General features: G+C 37.0%; 1 long non-coding RNA gene across 1 annotated transcript; it reads left to right on the top strand.

Annotated features, from left to right (window-relative positions):
* Positions 1-3,413: 3,413 nt before the first annotated feature.
* Positions 3,414-4,566, top strand: LOC122197826 (uncharacterized). The gene is made up of 3 exons (XR_006191516.2): positions 3,414-3,821; positions 3,897-3,936; positions 4,119-4,566. It is a non-coding gene; the product is annotated as an uncharacterized LOC122197826 (long non-coding RNA).
* Positions 4,567-8,318: the final 3,752 nt, after the last annotated feature.

The raw sequence follows: 8,318 nt of genomic DNA, 5'->3' as shown, positions 1-8,318 counted from the left end.
TAGAAATAAATCCATATTCCTAGTTCGCTTAAACTAATGCTCTGATACCAACTATGACATCCCCATTTTTCACGGCCAGTTAGACCGATTTTGTTTATGCTTTATAAAAATCAGAGTACTTCTTTTCATAAAAATGTTGCGGATTTTGTTCCCAGAAAAATACGATAAATACGTTATCAAAACATTTTCGAAGAAACGTATTTTATTCATTTTAAAACGTTTGGGATGTCATTGTCAATACAGGAACATAAGCATAAACGGAACTTACAATTATTTACACTAGTGATCTACATCTCTTTAATCTCTCAGTCTAATGTCACTTCATATCAACACTTGTGATATAAATAAACTGAGTGGGTCAGGTTGGGAAACCTGGTGAGTACATACTCTGCTGAATTACGGGGCCATCATTTGGGAAAAGGCTTCTCACATCATCCACCTCTCACCCTCACCTCACGGTCTATTTCACCTCTCAACTCATCATCCAACTCATATTTCATCTATTACATCTACCCATGTCTTACCCCAACATTTTCGTAGATATAAAATACATATACAGTTTAAATCATTTAAAACGTGTATAAAATCGTTCATCCAACATAGACAGCAAGTACTCAGGTAATATGCACACATAGCACATAATTTATATAAAATACTTCATATCTATGTGTAAGATGAAAGTAACTATGCACTCACTTGAAAGGTGGTGACTCAGCACTCGGACAATGCTTCGATACTCTCAAAACAATTTTCCTTTGATAAAACCTAGTACCAATACCACTAGGGTTTAGTTTAACGATAACCGCGACAAATTAATGGTCTGACTATTATTATTATTATATAAGCGTTAAATAACACTCAATATAACTCATAATAATAGCCCAAATAATTATTTTAAGGACCTAATAACATTACTATAATTATTTGAAAGCTATATTAAAAGTTGCGTAAGCGTAGCTCACTTAAAGCGGATTTTAAAGAAAACCGGGTTTTATTTGGAGCAGCGTTTCGAAACCGAAAGACCCTTTTTCTCGGGACTCCGGGAGCCTCGGGGCTTCCTTCGGGTGCTAGGGGGTTTACCTAGGCTTAGGAGGGGGTTAGGGGGTAGTTAGAGAAAGTAGAGAGAGAAAGTAGAAGGATTTGGTGTGAGAGAAGTGGCTGCCCTCGGCCTCCTTTTATAGGCGAGGCTTCGGACTTACGCTGGGCGTACCGAAGTCTTACGTTGGGCGTAAGTTTGGATAAGGTCGACACGCGTCGCTTCGCTGCTGGGTCATCGTGGCTCTTCTCAGAACCGCACAAGGGTCGGAGCGCGGGGCGTAATGTCTTCAGACGCGGGGCGTATGCGAGGGCTACGTGGCAAGATCCGAAGCGCGTTTCTTCATCAGTGATGGGTGGCCCAGATGCTGCCACGTCACCAGCTCCTCACTAGGCTTCGCAAATTCGACTAAAATCTTTAAAAATTCGTAACTTTCTCATACGAACTCCGTTTTTGACGTTCTTTATATCCACGCGAAGGAAAGAACGTACTCTACAACTTTCGTTTAGACTCTGTCGGCTAATTTTGGCTCTATTTTAAAAGTTATATTATTAACAGGCCGGGACAGGATCGGGACAGGATTGGTCTGTTAAATTCTCATAACTTCCTCATCCGATGTCCGTTTTTGCCCATCTTTTTCTCGTTACGCTACTCTTAATAAGATCTTCGATTCTCATTTAGGTCGTGTCAGCTAAAACCGCTCGATCTATTATTCGAATTTCGGGCTGTACACTGCTAAGCCGAAACTTCGAAAAATCATAACTTCTTCATACGAAGTCAGACTTAGGTGTTCTTTTTATGGATGCTCTCGGTTTAACTTATTCTACGACTTTCATTTAGATCACTAAGGATAAAACTCATTCTATCGTAAATTCACTATTTATGCTTCCCGGTGACGTGCCGGTTCCATCGCGAAGCTTCGACGGGTCATAACTTCTTCGTTATAACTCGGATTTCGGCGTTCTTTATATGTACGGAAACCTTGTGACATATTCTACAACTTGGTTAAGATTATTTATTCTAAATAATCTTTTGACGAAAAGTTGTTTTCGACACTTATTGCCTCTAATTTGACTAGCCCGGATCTACGAGTGTTACAATTTTGCTTCACTCTTAACCCTAATTATGAACAATACATGACTATTTATAGGGAAAAGACAAGTCTTGGGCTTTTAACCTACACTTCATCAAGGGGGGCCATTGCCATAATACATAGAGTACTTTGAACCCTATAATCTCCCCCTCAAAGTATGGAATGGATGACAAGGCATCAACTTCCAAAACTAGCATCTAGCAAATAAGAAAAGATCCCACGACGAGGAATATTTAAAGCAATCCATGAATCTTGATTCTTCAATAGTCTTCAAAAACGGGTTCTAGGATATATATAAACCAAGCACTGAAGTAATGTCTTTAAACTTCATTTTATAACGTAATCCCAAAGATTTTCATGAAAGCCAAACCCGCTATAAAAACCCATTTCAGAATAAAGAAACAAAATCACTTCTTGTCTTTGAAGAACTCCCCCTCCAAGTCACAATGATCTTCAAATAAGCTAATGATATAAGCCACCAAAAAATATCATGTAACATCCCAAATTTTATGATTTGTAATGCCACTTGATCGAGAAAATACTAGAAGTCAGAGATATATCAAGGTCTTAGAAGAGCTCGACGAAGAACTGATATTGTAAAGGCTACTTCTCTATAAAAGCTTTAGAAGAGCTCGATGAAGAACTGCGACTGTAAAAGCTACCTTCATAATTCTACCACAAGCTTCATCAAAAATATTCTAATTTGAAAAGTCACAAATCCAATTTTGAATGGTCATACCAAATTCTCCCCCGATTTATAATAAAGAACGTGATTGTAAAACCTTCAAATGGTCATGAGAATGATCTTGAATGGATAAATAAATATCATGCCCCCACGGAAAATGATATAAACAATGAAGTTTAAAATCCGAAAGAGTCGAAAAAATTTGATGTTATCGTAAAAAACGACTTTCCGAACCGCCAAGACTTGTTGGAATCCTTAATTTTCTGTTCATGAAAAAAAAAATTATGCACATTAAAAAATCTAAAACTGTTCACCAACCCTCAAATTTGCAAACTTTTCGAAAAATAGGCTGAAACTGTCACATTGTTGAAAGTCAAGGGACTAAATTAATAATTCTTCATCATACTCCCCTTCATTTGTAACAATTTCTAGAAATGATCCAAAAATGCCAAGTCACAAAAAATACAAGGACCAGAACTGTCAAATCACTAAAGTTGCAGGGACCAAAAATGAAACTTTATTATCTTCTCCCCCAATTTAGCGTCTGATTAAAAGAACTACTCGTGAACTGCGAATCCAATAAATAAAATAACTCTGTGTAGACTTTCGTTCCGACCACAAGGTCCATATGTGAGTTGCGAATCTAAGCCAACATGGATCCCGATTTCGAGTCACATAGTGCGAATCTGAGACATTCGTAGTTCAAATCGCAAGTGGTTCGCTACGAGTCGTGCATATGCGAATCGAAGTTAGTCCTCGAATCCAAACATTCCAAATTCAGATCATCCCAACAACGAATAGTAGGATCTGAATCCGATTTTTATTATGACGGTTGTAGGGATTAAAATTGCAAGCCCAGATTTCCATCCCCGATTCCTAGACCTTTCGCTGTGAATCAGTCAATCACAGTCCTGATGCGAAATACAGTCAACCACGAATCCAAGGTATCATACTCCGAACATTCATTGGTGAAAAACGAGTGCGAGCCTAGTTCCGATCGTTCGCAGGTTGTCAACCCCCAATCATTCGTAGGTTAGATGTTCGTAATACATCAATTTTGACTTTGTTAGTTTGACTCGCAGGAACATCCGCTCAAATCACCCCGATTTCATTCATTCGCAGGTAAGGTCTTTCACATATTTCAATTTTGACCTTTTTCTTGACTGGAAATTGCAAACATATGTTCATATCATTTCGATTAAACCCAATAGTTCCAAACACAGGCTTGTATCCTATTTCAAAAGTATGTTACGATTCCATTTAGGTTCGTAGGTAAGTTCATTCATGTCGATTTTGACTTTCAGGGTTGACCAACAAATAACGAACAAGCATACAAACATTCCGATTCATTCATTTTGAGCAGTGTGATCCAGATGGATTTAGCAATTCCAGAGTGTAATTAAGTCCCAATCGAATAATATTCTTCCGACAGCCAAATGTTCATTACCCTATTGTTCCAAAACTTACATTCATCGATTTTTCTATATTTGTTCTTCATTGGTTCTAAGTTTGATTAGGTTAAACTAAACCGATTAGAAGAGCAACACTCAGGAGCAAGACCAAAGTCAAATAGAAATCAAGAGTTGTAAGGTACAACAAAACAACTGATCATTTAATTGTAAAAAAAATTATATGCGAGATATGAGATATCAATCGCCGATTTAGGAACAATAAACAGTGAACGATTATTGTGCGCTAAAGAATGAACAGTAAACAGACTAGTTGGGATCAAGAACAAAATAGAATCGAATAAATGGACTAAATCAAGAGAAATAGATCCATTAACATCAAACAAATTATCAGATCAACCCAATGAATAGAAAAATGAAACGGATTAAAAGATATACCAGATGAACAGTACCATCAGTCTCCATGAGCAGTTGTTTGAACAGAATTTTGATTCCAAAATGCCAAAACACCAATAATCTTCAATAACTTTTGTAGAAAATCATTAAATCAAGAACCTATACTTCAATAATCAATAGATCTTCAAACACCCACTTTGATACCACTTGTTGAGATTAAGACCCTAATTGCGATTTGATGAACAAGATACAGAAAATAAAACAAACACAATAAAGACGATATGTCGAATGATCACTTGATTTATTCAAAACATGAGGAATAAATTATGTGACATCCCCAATTTTACGGCCAGAAAAGACCGATTTGTTTATTCTTTGTTTTTTTTTTAAAATCAAAGTAATCTTTTAAAGAAAACAGTTGCGAAATTTGTTCCCAAAATATGATAAAGATTTATCAAAACATTTCTTTAAAGAAATGTATTTCATTTTATAAAAAAATCTCGGGATGTCATGTTTAATACAGACCAAAAGCATAAACAGAACAAAATAGACCTTACAACAGTTATTCATAACTACTGGCCTATAATCCAAAATCTCTCGTTATGTCAGCCAACTTATGCTCTCGTGCCATAACCTGTAATACAAAGAAAACTGAGAGGGTCAGGCTTGGGAGCCTGGTGAGCATATAGGGTTTTCAACCCACAATAATATAATTATTATATTTAATTATCAAATAATCAATCCAATTACCCACCCCCTTTATCTCCATTTATTTCTTAAATATTTATCCTAAGAACCGATTACCCTTCTCTCATTCATTCCTAAGGATTGCCCTAAGGAATTGGCACAAATTTTAGTGATGCAAAGGTTCTTAGATTACCTATGATGAACTCGCAGTTCACAATAATTAATGAACACCTAGTTCAAAAACACCTAATGAACTCTTAGTTCAAATATCCCTGGTGAACCCAATCACCTAAGGAACATAGAGTACGAGAGCTCTTAGTTCAAACAATGATGATAATAATGTATATCTCGATCCTGCAAAACCACTAATATTATTAACGCATATATACCATATTTCTAAAACTATCTATCCCATCCCGTCGATCCCCACATACTGACCCTTTACAATGATCTTACGAGATCTAGCCTAAGGAAATCGATATGAACAACAACTGACGAAGTTGCTTCAGAAATTCCCTAGCAGCAAACGAGGATCAATAAATACATCAAAATAGGGGAATGCAATAAGTTTCACCATGAACCTTTGTTCGTAAAAGAAAGAACCACAAGACATTTTAAGTCAGGGGTAGTTATCTAGATAACAATGCCTAGGCGTGGTCCGACTATCATGAGGTATTATACCCCCAGACTCTACCTATCCCAACAACGAACTTTACGTAGCAATGGCCTGAATGCATGAGGTATTTCACCCCCATATGCACCCTATCCAGCAATATAACACCAGACATACCTAGCAATGGTCTATTACAGACACACTTTATTAGGCAGTCTACGAAGTTCCCTTAATTACTTCGTGAAAGAAAACGCTGACATATGAAGCTTGGTCGATCACCTCATAAAAGAAACGCTGACTCCAAAGCTCTCTCAAAATAAAAGTATGGGGAAATACTACTAGAGTACTCCCGTACGCTCCCGTAACCGACACACAAAATTGTCAAAAAGACTCCGTACAAGATAGTACTTCTGCCACATTATAGTACTCTGGTATGCGAAAGAATCATACCCAAGAACATAATAGTACCCTGGCACAAGCAGCACCCAAGACACAGAGCTTTGAAAAATACTTCGTACATAAAATGTACTTCTGTACGTAGGATGTACTCCACCGATCATCAATCTCACCCCACACGTACTCTTAATAAGAGACTACCCAAATTCCAATCTTAATTGAACTAAACATCCCATTTAAGTCTTAACCCATCACTAGGCAAACCTACGATGTTTATAATCAATTTTTGATACTATCTCCGTTTAGGAAACGCTAACTAGTGTATACTTAACACAAGGTTTTAAGTAAAAGTATCATATATACACATCTTAACACATATTGAACCATATCTGATTCACACGTTGTATATTATCAAATATATCTAACACGTATTTTGGACAATGACAAATACTTCACATACATATGTATATTTCATATTATAATCAATACTCGTATTTAAAATCACGTTCCTAAAATGGACTATACACATGATACCTTATCGAATGAATACGTACTTCTAAAATAGATAATTTGTACTCCCGGATCTTAAATTTGCCTATTCCCGGACCTAAAACTAACCTCTTGATCTGATCCATACCCTTGGATCTAAAACTAACCTCCTGCTCTGATCCATACTCTCGGATCTAAAACAAGTTTATCTCTTTATCCTTTTATCTCATGATCCAAGTCATCTTTTATCACATATCAGCAATCTTATGTACCCATGTTCTACCCAACATATTTGCAGATACAAAATACATATACAGTTTAACTCATTAAAACCTATATAATTTATCGATCCCACAAACATCTCAAATAAACAACATTATATATACACACATAGCACATATTTCATAGCAAATACTTAATATTAATGTGTTAGAAGAAAGTAACTACACACTCACCTGATCAGAAGATGATCGGGCAGCACTACGTCTTGTATAAGTAGTGTCCTTCGGTGAAATTGTGATCTCTTCACACACCGGACTTCTCGCGGGCAGAGCTTCGGCTCGGAAACTCTTTTCTTCTCGGGATCTTCGGTGTTTCGGAACTCGATTCGGGTCTCGGGATGATACCATGGCTTCGGGGGGTTAAAATTGCACGTAAAACGATGTAATATGGGTGTGAGATGAGAGAATGAGCAACCAAACTCGGCTTGCCCTTCAAATCTATTTATAGGGCAAAATCTGCCCTTGCCACGTCGTGGGCTTGGTCGTTACTGCATGCTCATCGCAAGGTTCATCTGGGGGACTCCCAGAGGTGTCAGAAGACTCGCCATGTAGGTGAGATTATGCTCTACAACTCTCGTTTAGACTCCATTGGCTAATTTTGACTTTATTTTTAATATATTATAAATATATTACTTATATATTATCTTTAGTAGGCCGGGACAAGAATACTCCGTTCGAAATTCATAACTCCTTCATCTGAACTCCGTTTTCATCTGTCTTTTTATCGTTGGACTAATATCGAAGACATATTCGACTCTCGTTTAGATCATTAAGGATAGATATCTATCTACCTTAAATTCACAATTTACGTCGCGTTGGGTCGCGCTGGGTCGTGCTGGTTTTGTCATGAAACTTCGACAGGTCATAACTTCTTCGTTATAACTCGGATTTTGGCGTTCTTTATATGCACAGAAACCTTGTGACATATACTACAACTTGGTTAAGATTAATCCTTCTAAATAATCTTCCATCAAAAAGTCAATTTTGATGCTTATGGTCTCTAAATTGACTAGCCCGGATCTACGGGCGTTACAAATTACACTTTTAGAATAGACTAAAGAATCTAACTCTACATAAGAAACCTCACAATGTTTGGCGGCTACATTTTGCATCACTCTTAACCCTAATTAGGAATAATACATGACTATTTATAGGGAAAAGACAAGTCTTGGGATTTTAACCTACACTTCATCAAGGGGGCCCATTGCCATAATCCATAGCGTACTTTGAACC

This window comes from Lactuca sativa, chromosome 4 (genome assembly GCF_002870075.4).
Source record: "Lactuca sativa cultivar Salinas chromosome 4, Lsat_Salinas_v11, whole genome shotgun sequence".
In the NCBI taxonomy this organism is placed as follows: domain Eukaryota; kingdom Viridiplantae; phylum Streptophyta; class Magnoliopsida; order Asterales; family Asteraceae; genus Lactuca; species Lactuca sativa.
Note: the sequence above shows the minus strand (reverse complement) of the source record. Positions and strands in the feature narration are given on the sequence as shown.